Source organism: Alosa sapidissima, chromosome 21, assembly GCF_018492685.1.
Source record: "Alosa sapidissima isolate fAloSap1 chromosome 21, fAloSap1.pri, whole genome shotgun sequence".
NCBI lineage: Eukaryota > Metazoa > Chordata > Actinopteri > Clupeiformes > Clupeidae > Alosa > Alosa sapidissima.
The window spans coordinates 6860858-6875546 of NC_055977.1; the positions used below are offsets into that span (position 1 = coordinate 6860858).

At 40.5% G+C, this 14689-nt stretch overlaps 2 long non-coding RNA genes across 4 annotated transcripts in view; one reads left to right on the forward strand and one right to left on the reverse strand.

The window, feature by feature from the left end:
* The window catches only part of LOC121695551, a 21817-nt gene extending 7506 nt beyond the window's left edge, over window positions 1-14311 (reverse strand). Inside the window, exons 1-3 of the long non-coding RNA XR_006026108.1 lie at window positions 13592-14311; window positions 5580-5587; window positions 2194-2198 (exon numbers count right to left, since the gene is read on the reverse strand). This is a non-coding gene — a long non-coding RNA (uncharacterized LOC121695551). The remainder of the gene's footprint in view (window positions 1-2193; window positions 2199-5579; window positions 5588-13591) is intronic.
* LOC121695548 lies at window positions 5645-9097 on the forward strand. 3 transcript variants are annotated; one of them, XR_006026105.1, is made up of 5 exons: window positions 5744-5763; window positions 6387-6456; window positions 6542-6696; window positions 7680-8090; window positions 9036-9097. It is a non-coding gene; the product is annotated as an uncharacterized LOC121695548 (long non-coding RNA). The 3 variants fall into 3 exon arrangements; XR_006026104.1 differs by lacking the exon at window positions 9036-9097 and having other exon boundaries at window positions 5721-5763; window positions 7680-7935; XR_006026103.1 differs by lacking the exons at window positions 7680-8090; window positions 9036-9097 and having other exon boundaries at window positions 5645-5763; window positions 6542-7409.
* Window positions 14312-14689: the final 378 nt, after the last annotated feature.

The window sequence follows — 14689 nt, forward strand, 5'->3', positions numbered from 1 at the left end:
AATGAAAGAATTTCAAGGTCTGAAAAAGATGTGAAGACAGAAGATTTGCAGGACCCATTGATGATATAGACAAGGTTTGAACAAAATCTGAGATGGTGCAGCAACAACCTTATCTGATTTGACACGGAATGATCTAAAGGAAGAACACATATTGACTCCCATCCTATGAAACTAAATATCATTACGACACAAATCACCAGACCTCAAACTACAGCCAACAATGATCTGCATGCCACAGCAACTGTCACCAACAACCCTGTCGATGAACTGCTTTTCAGCAAAGTTCATGGCTTTAGTCATTTTTGCCTGCAGGTCCCTGTCTTTCCTTGCCATTTTTGCCCACACTGACTTAACAGTTTTTTTGCTATCTAAGTAGTTAATGACTTAAAAACAAGCACAGTAAATTAATATGCATACATATACATAATATGTGATATAAAAACCTATATATTACATAAAGGCCTATAGCATACACTATTACTGAAAATACTTGAACAAGTGAAGCCAAAAGGAAGCATAAAGAAATCTAGTACATTTAGTACAGCTGCAATTTGTGTAGTTTGGTTGTCCACCATAAGCCTTTTCATGTCCATCTTTTCATGGCTTTCTTCAATGGATGTGGTCCAGACTGAGATATTGCACTGAAAAAGTTCATATAAAAGGTTTATGAAAGCTGTGATCTTGGTTTATCTAACTGTTGTACAATCTGAAATAGTATTGTCGTCACCTGAGTTACACTGGAACATTTAAATTTGGCACTATGTAACTTTTCAAAACATGACTACATTACGCACTGTGAAACATGATCCTGTCATGGCATCTGCTTCATGTTTACCTAAGAAAACAAAACATCACCTTTATGAATTCATTCTGATTGTTTCAAGAGTGTATTTGCCTGTATTAAGTGCCTATACAAACCTATTCACCCCCCTTGGATATTTTCTCTTTTTACTGCTTTCAATGGAATCTACTCTGTGGAACTCTGTTTTCACTTTGACATTAAAGAGAGCAAATTAAGGGCAAATTAAATTGACCAAAAGGGGGAAATATTCACGGGAGGTGAATACTTTAGGCACTGTAAACCATAGACATAATATACATAGACGCCGCATCGACCGCTGCTCCCTACTAGCGCTGACGAGATTTGGAGCCGCCATCTTGGACCGGTCATCCACTCCACTCAGTGTAATCTGTTTGGCCGGTGCAATGAGCTGTCAGCACACTTAATTAATCATATCTCACTGAATACCGAACAGATTTTCACGCGGTTTTTTTTGCTGCAAAGGTCATACATGTAGCTATGATACAGGCCACATTGTTCGAAAATACAAAATACAACCAATAGTACGGTAATGTTAAATCTTACTTGTGAAAAGTAAATCCCCCGAGTATGGTCCGCCGATTTGAGCAGGAACATGCTGCACAGTGCTGTCATCTTGTGTTTTCTGCTGCAACGCAATGAGGAGTATGACCGGTCCAAGATGGCGGCCGCATTTCTTGTTTCCAGCAGCCAATGCGGCGTCTATGTATATTATGTCTATGCTGTAAACAGTCCCGGCGTCATGGGGGGGCTTTGGGGGGCCGGGCCCGTCCTGGAAGTCATCTATGCCCGCCCTGGACGAGCTTGGCTGCACCAACCAAACCCACTTCCCCAATCCCATGGATTGATTTTGAGCCCTAATTAAATGTAGCCTAGCCTATATTATAGGCTAAGTTTGTCAATATAGCAAGTAGCAAACAAAACTTCTGTATTATTCCGTAGCTAATCAATCAGGAACATTAGGTAAGCCCAGCTATCACATAAATGGAGAGGAGGTTTTAGTGGCGCAGTCTACTTCACTTCTGCACTACCCGTCATCCGATGACAAATATGGCATCGCTCGCAGGTAGGCTATGTCTCCTATTGTAGTTAGAAGAAGTAGGCCTAGTAGTTTCTGGGTTTGTTTGATAGCGTTAACCTTTACTGTGTTTTTTATTCTGGCCTAGTTGGAGAACATAGGGAGCTTGTTACCGCTTCAGCGCCGAAGTTATCCGTAACTTCGGGGCTAACTTCCTAACTTTATCTGAAAGTTGTTAGCAAATGAACGAGGATTTTGGTTTTATCTGCGGATTTATTTTTGCACTTTTTCCACACGCGTCTCAGTTCTCTAACAGATATCCCCTCTCGCTTTCTCTCTCTCCATCCCTGCGCACGGAAGCTGCACCATTTTACAACATTTTCATATTAGAATGTTTTGTCAAGTGTCAGCTTAAACTACCGTGATCAATTTAAGTTATCGTGCCACCCTGGAACGGTGTAATGCCCGTCCGTGAATTTGTGTCTGCCGCCGGGTCTGACTGTAAATAACCAAAATCAAAAGTTGATGGAGATAACTGTTGTGGATTATCATGTTCCTTTTCCTTTACACATCCAACTTTGTTCTTATTTCATGCAATAATGCTCTGTCAACGATAGTGGACTGAAATACTTAACAAACTGCCTACATGGAGATTATTTTACTTTAACTTGTTGAAGAGTTAATGAATTGCGTAAAAACTTACCCTGTTGCATAACCATCAGCCACCCTGCCACGATGAAAAGTGATGTAAAATAGATTCCATACACAAGAACTGAACACGCATTGTTGTTAGATCCTGCATCTAAAACAAGAATGCATTGATAGTGTAATCGTTAGATAATCTTTGTATTTTTGGAAATGTTCTTTGAAATATAATATTGCAAAGGATATTATTAAGCAATTTTATGCCCACAGGGAATGGATATCTTGAGAGAGGTCTGGGAATACACAAGCCAAATGGATTAACTTGCCTGTTGGCTAATTAGCACTGTCCCTATTACAGTAAATAGAAAATTAAATACTGTCTAAAATGTTATGAATAAAGCAAGCAAAACTTGGGTTAACTATGGGATTCAATTTACGACGAACCCTCAACCCTAAATATTAATATAGATACATTTGGGTATAAGCGCATAACACAACAGTGTCAAGTGCATATTGAGTTCATAGTAATGTAATTGAGCACACCGGGCATAAGTTGAATGGTTTTTTAAATGTTCCTCCCTCTTATATTGACCACACATGTGCACTCTATCCCAGCTTCCCGGTTCCAGTCGGGGGTCCAAGTCTAAATTCTGCTGCTGAATGACTGTCGTTAGACCAAATAGATTCAGTGTGTCCATTATATTCACTTCCATCCATAATCCAAAAGATACGGACTTGTGATGGGACAACTCCTTTCGCCCAACAGATAAACGGCACACTCGAGGCGTTGCTGTTCCGTGGTGGAAAAAGCTCCACTGAAGCAGATAAAGGTCCTGCAACAGAATGTGTTGATGTTCATTTACACACAGATATATGTGCAAAAGAGATGTGCTACTGTAATAGGCTAGAGCTCACCTGTGAATGACACTCTTGATCCATTTCCGTGCATTCTAATCTCCAATATTTTAACCCAACAATAGTACATGCCAGAATATGCCTGGCTCTGGCCTGTAACTATTAAATTACATGATTCTGTCGTTTCATTTTTGGCTGCCTTAAAGTTTTCATCTGAAGCAGGGTCTGCAACATTCAATTCCCCAGTCCTTTGGTGTACTTTCGTCCAAATTATGGATACGCAGGAGTTTACAAATACGATGTTTGCTATGTAACATTTCAGTGTAATGGAGTTACCCACCATCTCCTCTACGAAGTCAGGGGACTGGTACACATCCCAGCCTGAGCCATGAATTGCTGTTAACAGGAGCAACAATGACATGTTTAGGATGTATGCTGTTATCTAAATGAGACTAAATGCTGTAATCCAAATTAGACTAAACAAGAACTTGACATGAGACAGGACTATAACATGTGATGTCTTTATAAATCCAATTTACCATTTTGTATATCTTAAACAGAACAAGAAATCAGTAGTCTGTACAGTCTTATTCAGGATATGAATATATGAGCTACATATGTAGACCACAATATTGTTTTAAACCAAACAAAGAAGAATCAGCCATTGGCCCCAGCCGTGGTGCAACTGGCTGGGGCACCTGCACCTTACGCCGGCGACCCGGCGTTCGGATCCCGCCCCGATTCTCTCTCCCACTCGCTTCCTGTCACTCTCTACTGTCCTGTTGCATTAAAGGCATAAAAAGCCCCCCAAAAAATATATATATATAAAAAAAGAAGAATCATCCATAAGCAGCAGCCCCTTTGGTAGGCTCTCATCCTTCCAGCCTGCCTCTGCATCTCGGGGAGGTGAATGTGCATCACCTTTTAAGGTGTGGGTTTGTGGCTTCTTCATTGAGGCTTAAAAACCACCTTTGTTTTCTTAGTAGACCTATCTATTTATTATGAAAATAGTCTAGTAATAATCTAGCCTATTTATCAATATTTGGATTATTGCTAAATTACAAGTCAATATTCCCAACATTTATAATAATTAAAAGTAGAGCTAAAAAGCTGTAGTTTTTCATTGAAGTTTTATCAAAGTCAAAGTCAAAGTCAAAGTCAGCTTTATTGTCAATTTCTTCACATGTTCCAGACATACAAAGAGATCGAAATTACGTTTCTCACTATCCCACGGTGAAGACAAGACATATTTTTCCAATTTAAGTCCACAGACAAACATAACATTCAAGTAAACAAAAAAGTAAGTAAATAAGTAAATAAGAGGGCACATATAATAATGAAAAAATAAGAGCAGCAAAATTTGGTTGAAATTGTGCATAGACAGTCAATAAAATACTAGTGCAAAGTCAGGCCAATAAAAGGCTTGGGTAGTTCTGTTTGACCTAAGTAATAAAGAAAGTGGCATAGTGGTGCAAGTTATGTAAGAGCAGCAGAAGTGTTGTGTTTTCAGGACAACAACACCAAGTTGTAAAGTGTACAAGTGTGCAAGTGTGCAAGTGGAGTAGTGCAGGCGGCCATTGTGGGTCCAATGTCCAGGATGTTATGTAGCTGAGGGTGGAGGGGGGAGAGGAGGGAGAGAGTTCAGCATCCTTACAGCTTGGTGTATGAAGCTGTTGGTGAGTCTGGTAGTGCGGGAGCGCAGGCTTCTGTACCTCTTCCCAGAGGGCAGTAGATCAAACAGATTGTGAGCGGGGTGACTTGCATCACTCACAATTTTGGTCGCCTTGCGGGTGAGGTGGGTGGTGTAAATGTCCTTCAGGGAGGGGAGTGAAGCACCAATGATCCTTCCAGCTGTGTTCACTATGCGCTGCAGGGCTTTCCTGTTGTATTCAGTGCAGCTTCCGCCCCACACAGCGATACAGCTGGAGAGGATGCTCTCAATGGTGCCTCGGTAGAATGTGGTCATGATGGCTGGTGGAGCACTTGCTCGCCTGAGTTTCCGCAGGAAGTTTATTCATGGTACCGTTATGATATGTTAAAGTGCCCATATTTTGACTATTTTTCAACAAGTTCAAATAGGTCTTTGAGTTCCAGAAAACATGTTTCTGAAGTTGTTTGGTGGAAATAGCGTGTAGGAAACTATTGTTACCTACCTCTATTCCCCTCTGCTTCAGCCCCTTCCAGAGTGTGCTGTTTTCTGCTGCTCATTACATATTCATGATCTGCACCTAATTTGGCCACGCCCAAAGCTTCTAGAATCTTTGCTCACGCCCCATTGACTCTTACCACTACTACTACGTTAACTTTCACATGGTCATGGCGGCAGCAGTTCAACCATACATGTTCGAACCAGAATCTGATCCTGAAGGAGGGGAGTCTCCTGCACTACCGAGACTCAGAGAATTCAGCAAGACGCTTCTGAATGGTTACTGAAACGTTCTATTTTTTTTAAACTTTAGATAGTCAGTGTTTAGCCCGTGAAAGCTAACGTTAGGCTAGGCTAGCTATCGATAGCTAACGTTAGTGCCAGGTCAGGCACTATTATGAATTATTATTCATTATTTATTAAACTTAATGAATTTGCATTCACACAGAAGTAAACTATATTGTGCTTCTTGTTCACTAAACGTGAAGTTATGTCTTATAAACACCCCGCTGCTTCAAGCTTCGCTCGGTTGGCAGATCCTGTATCCTACTCTAACTTATAACGTTACAGTTTTTCACAGTAAAATTAGGGAGGGCTCCGACACCATTGCTCTACAGACTGAGTGTTCCTAAAGTACAGTAGTATTTTTCTGTCATACTTATGAGACTTGCATGTATGCGCTTGATATATTGGTGTATACTGGTGTGTTCGCATTGTAAACTTGAGAAAGTCTAGCCTAGCACTACTTACCATTCACCTACTTACGCCAGGCTGAGAAAAAGTACTAGCTAGCTGGAGCACGCTCGTTCAAATGTAATCGTGGGTGCTATTATTGGGTAAAAAAATACCAGGTTTATTATTTCTTTATTCATGCATGACTCCTTTTGTACTTGTTTGTTTAGGTGCACATGTGGAAATTGTGCAACAATGCCATCAGAGCCTGAGAACTTATGCTGCCAGGAGGTACCACAGGTGACATGATCTTTCCTTATGTCAGCAATATATGATTGCAGACAAGATGCCACTGCAAATACTTACCTTATGTTATGCATAATAGGTTACAAGACGGCTGCAGCAGCTGGATGAAAGGCCTCCATGTATGATAGGCAAACAGGTTCTAAACCTGGACGGTCTAAATGTGTTCTCACTGCAGAATGCATGCAACATTTACAGGGCTGACTACGGTCCTTTACAGTTATGGGGAATAGAGCAGTGAGTTATCTGTAATAACCTACTTACATTCACTGTTCATACAACATAATAAAGCAAATATAGTCTGGCAAAGCCTCTGTAGTAAGAAATTTTGGCCTTAAAGGTGTTTCCATTTAAGTGCAGGCTATATTCAACCATTTGCTCTTTTGGTATGGTCTGTGTAAAGCTGAAAGGAAGAGTCGCTGCTGTAAGCAGAAAGTGAAGGAGAGATTTATGGTAGGTGTTTGCACAGCCATGCTGAGTGTGTAAGTGTGCAGTCCTGCTGTGTGTGTATGTGCCTTCATGCTGAGCGCGTGAGCGCAGCCTTGTTGTATGTGTGTGCGTATGCCATGCTGTCTGGATGTATGTGTGTGTGTCAATGCTGTGTATGTGTGTAACATGACTGAGTGTGTGTGTGTCCTCGAAGGAGGCTGGGTAGGCCTCTTCTCGACGGCTGGCGCCCTAAGACCTTATTTACTGTCTTCGGGTCAATCTTGACTGGATTCCATGGGCCTTGGTCATTATGGGATACAGCCTTATAGATATGGTTGACTCTTTGGGTAACTATGTCGTAAACAAGTTTGCGTACCATTAATGGAGATGTCATGTCTTGTCTGACCTGTCAGCGAGGTATAAAAAGTGTTTCCCTGTTTGTAACATCAGACTGCGTCTGTTAGCAACACGACGTAGGTCTCCGGATTCGTGAATAAAGCTCTCTGAGATTTCTGACTTGACTCCTGGCTGACTGAGACTTCATTTCTGAAACAATCCCTAGACAATTTAAGTTCCTACACCTCTTTCAGATTTTTTTTCTTGAATTTATAGCCAAGTATTTCCTTAGCAAACTGTATATTACACAAATTCACATGAAGCATTTTACACATGCAATAAACATTTATTTATCACTGTCATTGTACATAAAAATACAGTATTGAATGATTCACTGATTCCAAATTAGACATACATTATAAAACCTGTTGACTAGCAATGTTCATTTTTCTCAGTCGTTACAGGTATTAAGCCTACAGAAGTTTTGTGAGCTGGTGCTTCCTTGGTAGAAAGATACGGGTAGTGATACCCTCATGTGTCATGACAGGAGTTTCCTGACGCCCATGGAAGATATGTAGGCTTCAAACTCCCGCCCCTTGATTGAATCTTGAGACATAGCTGGCGATGACCTCCTTGTCTGGATGCTCATATTGTGAAGACAGGTCCGGCGGGATGTTTATCTTCAGAATCTCGTCTCCATACGATGATGGGTCAACAAAGACTTTCTCCATGATCATGTCCATCAAATCATCAACATACCCTGTGCAATACACACACAAAAAAGTGAATCACTAGTATAATTTACTACATTATTCAACAACTGTTCATTTTGTACGTGAAATTTTGTAGTTTCTCAGGTATTTACAGTTTTTTCTGATTGCTTAAGCACATTTTTTGTAACTATGGCTTTTTTTTGCAAAACTCTACACACAAATGGCAAAACCTCTCACCCAATCAGCAAAACATTGTAGTTCTCTTGCAAAAGCTAACACACCTTGCTTAACTCTTCACACCTTCGTAAAAATGGCGTTTTCGTATCTAACAGTAAACACAAGCCATCACAATAGTAAGCACACAATGTGCCAACAACACACTGATGGTATGAATAAAAAACACATCTGGCTTTTGCTTTCTCTGTGCACAAGGTAGACTATGTCAGTTTGAGGTCATACTTTTGTCATAGTTCTGTAAACATACAGGGATCCAAACTTCAAGTGTTACTGTAGTGTTTATTTACACACATCAAAACTAACCCAAAGTGTGTTTTTCCAAGTCAAAACACAAAATAGCATTTCACTGAGACAAAACAAATCAGTCTACATCGGGTCGTCTCTCTCAAAATTCTGTCTACATCACATGCAATGTCCTAGTCCAAGGCACCAGGAAAAATATATTCTGGAATGATGTATCCAGGCCTGACATGACAATATCCCCACATGTAGACTGTTTTTTTGTCTGTAAAAGGGCTATTTCTTTCTCTTCTCACTCTTCCTGCTCACTCCATTGTACCCATTGTACATTACCTGTGGCTTATTTATAGTGCTTAGGCTGATTGCAAAGTGAACTAATTATCTAAAACAGTTTTCACATGAGAAAGTGTGCCAGAGAGTTGGCAAAATAGTGTAAATAATAGCCATTGTGCCTACAGTTGTGCAAAGTGTGTGTTAAAAAATTGCAAACTGAGTGCAAAGCAGTGTTTGTGCTTTTAGTTTTGCGAACTCAGTGAGTGGTTTTGCCATTTGTGTGTAGAGTTTTGCAAAAAAAGCCATAGTTACAAAAAATGTGTTTAAGCATTCAGAAAAAACTGTAAGTAAGTTTGTTTGGTTTTATTTATTGTGTTGAAAGCACTGTTGCAGTACTTTGTCATGTACAATGTAAATGTTTGTTTTTGTGTAACAAAAAAAAAACCCAAAAAAACTTACGGAATGTAGCGTCTGTCTTCACTGGTCCTTCCTGGATTTTGGAAAGTATAGCAAAACCACTCACTGAGTTCGCAAAACTAAAAGCACAAACACTGCTTTGCACTCAGTTTGCAATTTTGTAACACACTTTGCACAACTGTAGGCACAATTCACTGCACAGCACTCTTTTTGCGGAACTGTAAACACAACTCATGCTTTACACTCAATTTCCAAATGATCAATACACTCCTAGCAAATCTAAACACATGTATGGCTATTATTTTCACTATTTTGCCAACTCTCTGGCACACTTTCTTATGTGAAAACTGTTTTAGATAATTAGTTCACTTTGCAATCAGCCTAAGCAATATAACGGTATTTCCCAGAATTGGGGCCTATTTCTGTCCACAGGGTGTAATTCTATTAAAAACACATTAAATCTAATAATGTTTAGCATCACTAATTAGTATAAAGAAAAACAAGCCTAGACTTTTTTAATGGTTGCTCCTACTCATGATTTAGACACATTTTACTGGTGTTTTATGGTACAATATCAGTGTTTTGGTGTTGTCCGTAACCAGAGTTTTCACATATTGTGCCATATCTCAAACATTATTTATCAAAAATTAATTTAAAAATTAATGCATATGAATTACAGTTTTTTCTGAATGCTTAAACACATTTTTTGTAACTATGGCTTTTTTTTGCAAAACTCTACACACAAATGGCAAAACCACTCACTGAGTTCGCAAAACTAAAAGCACAAACACTGCTTTGCACTCAGTTTGCAATTTTGTAACACACACTTTGCACAACTGTAGGCACAATGGCTATTATTTACACGATTTTGCCAACTCTCTGGCACACTTTCTCATGTGAAAACTGTTTTAGATAATTAGTTCACTTTGCAATCAGCCTAAGCATTATAAATAAGCCACAGGTAATGTACAATGGGTACAATGGAGTGAGCAGGAAGAGTGAGAAGAGAAAAAAACAGACAAAAAAACAGTCTACATGTGGGGATATTGTCATGTCAGGCCTGGATACGGCATTCCAGAATATATTTTTCCCGGTGCCTTGGACTAGGACATTGCATGTGATGTAGACAGAATTTTGAGAGAGACGACCCGATGTAGACTGATTTGTTTTGTCTCAGTGAAACGCTATTTTGTGTTTTGACTTGGAAAAACACACTTGTGTTTGTTTTGATGTGTGTAAATAAACACTAATATAATACTTGAAGTTTGGTTCCCTGTATGTTTACCGAACTATGACAAAAGTATGACCTCAAACTGACATAGTCTACCTTGTGCACAGAGAAAGCAAAAGCCAGATGTGTTTTTTATTCATACCATACATTGTGTGCTTACTATTGTGATGGCTTGTGATTACTGTTTGATACGAAAACACCATTTTTACGAAAGTGTGAAGAGTTAAGCAAGGTGTGTTAGCTTTTGCAAGAGAACTACAATGTTTTGCTGATTGGCTGAAAGGTTTTCTTATTTGTGTGTAGAGTTTTGCAAAAAAAAGCCATAGTTAAAAAAAATGTGCTTAAGCAATCAGAAAAAACTGTAAAATGTGCTATATAAATAAAGTGGATTGGATTGGAACACTAAACTAGATTGGAAAATTACCAGTACCAACATTCCCAAAGTTTAAATATAATTTACCTGTAGTTTACACACAAATTCGATTTTTAGTATTGGCATTCTTAAGGTCACACAATAGCCAAACTATTTCACAATGCTGTCCAATAGTAACCTGACTCTCGCCAGGTGAATTTCGTTCCACCTAGCTCCACTCACATCCATCTGGGATCACTTCCGTTGCCGCAGCCTAACATTGCTATGTTCCCTCCATACTTTGGTTGTTTTCAAAAAACGTTTTATATCCATGATGGCCTTGAAGTCTTGAGTTAGTGAATTAGCTTAAATCAGCTTATTATGTGCTGTTAACCAGCAACCATAGATAGTACAAGAAAGCAGCAAGTATGGCTACAATTTCTGTAGTTGCTGCATCCATTCATTGTTATTCTCTCTCCTGCTCAAACAAATGTTGTGCGTGCATTAAAGGAACCGTATGTAAGAAATGTATTTCAATTAATCATAAAATGGCCCTGATATGTCACTAGACATTAAGAAATCATGTTCATTTCAAATACTTATATCACTGACAACAGTTGTCCGGCAAGGATATTGTCATTTAAAAAGTGAAGTTGCAGCCCTCAACTGATGTTGTGTTTTGTCATGTCATGTTGTGTTTTGACCTGATGCGCCACCCTCCACCTATCTACTAATCACAAAATCAGTAGTGTTTCGGCATCCGGGTTGGCAACCTCGAGTCAGGGGGGAGGGGGAAGGGATACACAGCTCTACAGTAATTTGAAACTGATTGTAGTATCAGTTTTGGCCACAACCTTACATATGGTTCCTTTAAATTGATGATAACGTGTTTACAAACATTTATTGTATATCAGCATCCTGTCAGGACTGATTGACTTTGTGCCACCCTGGTGGCCATTTTGTGTTGTCCTGTGTGTGCTGTGTTTGCCTGTTCCTCATGTGCTCTGTTTACCTGTCTGCTGTCATGTGACTGTCTCCACCCCTTTTCCCTTATATGGTCTGCACCTCCTTTCTTGTTAGTTTCCCTCCGTTTCTGTCTCACCTGTTCCCCGTTATTGTCTTGTCGGTCTCATCCAGTCCTCTGTCTTTCCTTTAATTGGTCTGTGTCCCTGTCCCTCTGTCCTTGGTCGCCTTTGTCTCTCTTGTCTCGTCGGAATTGTACATTTGTTTAGTCCATAAAGTGTGTTTGATGCATATCGAACCGTGGGCACATTGTACCGTTGCATCCCCAGTGCTTTTGCATAAGAATATATCACACTCACAAATTATGTGGCATACTAAAACAAATCCTTCATTTTAACATAAATGTATCTGTTTGTCTGTAATATGTATGTAGCTAAGTATGCTGTTAAGGGTAAGTGTGTCGAGGCGGGTTGAGCAAAAGGTGGAACACTCTCAGGAAGGACTCAAGGTGGATTTTGTGGAAGATGGGAATTTTATTTTTCCCAAAATAAGGCAAAAAATAAAAATAAAAATAAGAAAAACAAAAACTTTTTCAATAAAGAAAATAAACTGACATGATAGTCAAAAGATGTCTAGACAACAATAACAATGACTTTACACCAGTCAACATTACCTTAGGAAAGAGAGCTACAAGACTCACGTCTGTCCATGACCTGCTCTCCCTACCAACTCCCTGGGGAGGCTTAAATTAGGCCCAAGTGCCTCTCTAAATTGGATCATACCAACTCGGTCAAAAGTACAGGGGGTATCACTGGTGAGCTAACAACAAATGAGCTAAAACAGCTAGAAAACACTCCAAATATCTGGACAATTATATGTGACATTTTAAACATCTTACTTCCAGTCGGCATAGCCAACATTCTTTTAACAGTCTATACAAAGTAATTTATTAAAACACGGGTTCACTTCTGGTGAACCCGGAAGTCAACACATTAATAAACCCGGAACTTGGCACGGGAAATCTCTTACCAAAACAAACAGAAGACGAGACGCTGAGCGCTGGTGAGACAAACATTTTGCAAGGTGACTTTTCTGCCGTATGATTTTAACTAGGGATGGGCAGAACGAGGCTTTGTGAAACAACGAAACGTTCGAAGCAATTGCGCCGGAATGTGTCGAGGTTTCGAAACAATCCGACACACGTAACTCCATGGTGACATCTAGTGGCCAGTTTTGCTAACATCACATTTTGACCGTGAAGCACAACTGCTTCAGACGAAGAATATAAATAGCCAACATGGAACGCAAGATTCCGTCCACAGCCACGTGGTTCAGTGGTTAACACACTTGCATTCGGCCGGAGCGGCCGGTGTTCGACTCCCTGCTGGTGCTTAGAAATTTCAGACTAGTATATGCGTTCAGTACCTAGAACATTTTTATATCTGCCAGTTAGATGTTTTGTTATTTCAGTTTCATAGTACATTATCCTTTGGAATATGCTGGAGAGGAAAATGCTACAATGGTTTTAAAATGTAGGCTATGTTTATGGCCCAGGGTTTTTTTTGGGAACATGTTGTAGGGAAATAAAGGATACATGTGAAGCAGGTTAGACTAATCAGGTACAACATGGGAAAAATAAACAACACATTTTTTGTATGTCAACATACATTTTTATTTAGGAATAACAGTTGTTCTGCCGTCTTGGCATTTAATCTGTTTCTTGTTTTTGAATAAACCTCCCCAGCCTTGGAAAAAATTCTTTCACAAGGCACACTTGTTGCTGGCATGCACAAATATTTTTTTGCCATCACAGTTAGGTTTGGATAAACCACTCTCCTCTCCTGCCAGTATTTCAAAGGGTCAGCTGTTCTTGAAATAAAGGCATCAGTCATATATTTTTTTTACTTCTGCTACTATCTAAAGACACCCAGACCAGGGGACAAGACTTTTTCCGGTTCCGGTCGGCGTGCTCCGTATGTAACTACCTAAACTTCCAAACTTATCTATCTTAAATCTCCTTGTTACCATCTACTTTCTACGGATTTACTGGCTACCGATTATATCTCGTGAACAAACTCTTGCATAAACTGTTGTTGCTCGAGGCTTTGGATTATCGGACTCTATAAACTTGATCGTCAAACTTTTCTGTCAAACGTTAACGTTAAACGTGGGCTGCAAATAATACCTGGCCAAGGAAACGATATCTGGAAGAAGAAAGCATCAAACTCCTTCTAACGTCTCTCAAAACTAGTGACTCAATATAAAAGTGAGATCTTCTCAGATTACTTACCCGCTACCTGTGTTCGAGTTATCAAGGAACTGCACGATATCGCTGTTGCTAGTCAACTAGCAAACAAACGTTTAAAAAACAGTTGACACCGGCCGCGACACGATGCCTCCCCTCAGCTGTGCACCAGGCTGCGACTCATGCGTCCTTCTCAGCGAAAAGATAGTGGAACTCGAAGCCAGAATAGCGACCCTCCATCAGATTGAGAAGGATGAACAGTTCCTCGACACCATTCTCTCCGTAAGTAACGTTACCTCTCTTACACACACAAATGCCAGATGCCCTGATTTCACTCTGTCCTCCAATACTTTAACCATGCCATGCACTAATGCAACTTCTGTCCCTGTTGCCTCTCCCCGGCCTCTGCTGAGAACCAAGCCTGCTCTGCTGGCCAGCTCCACTCCACACCAGCCTGAGCCATGGCGTAGAAGCAAGCATCACAAGCACGGCAGACGGTCCGGACGGCACCCAGGCCCAGCCCAACCTATACGACTGGAAAATCGCTATGCCATTCTGACCGAGGATGAGGAGCCCCTCCAGCCCCGAGACAACCATCCTGGTCCCTCCTCAAAGTCGGCGCCCCCCCGACCCCCTCCTCCCCGGACCTCATCAACCTCCACCCTGGTCATCGGCAGTTCCATGGTTAGAGACCTCTGCATTCCCCCATCATGTAGCGGTCCCTCCAAGGTCTACTGCTTCCCTGGTGCCAAGGTCCTTGACATCCAGCAGAAACTCCCAAGCATCCTGGCCCG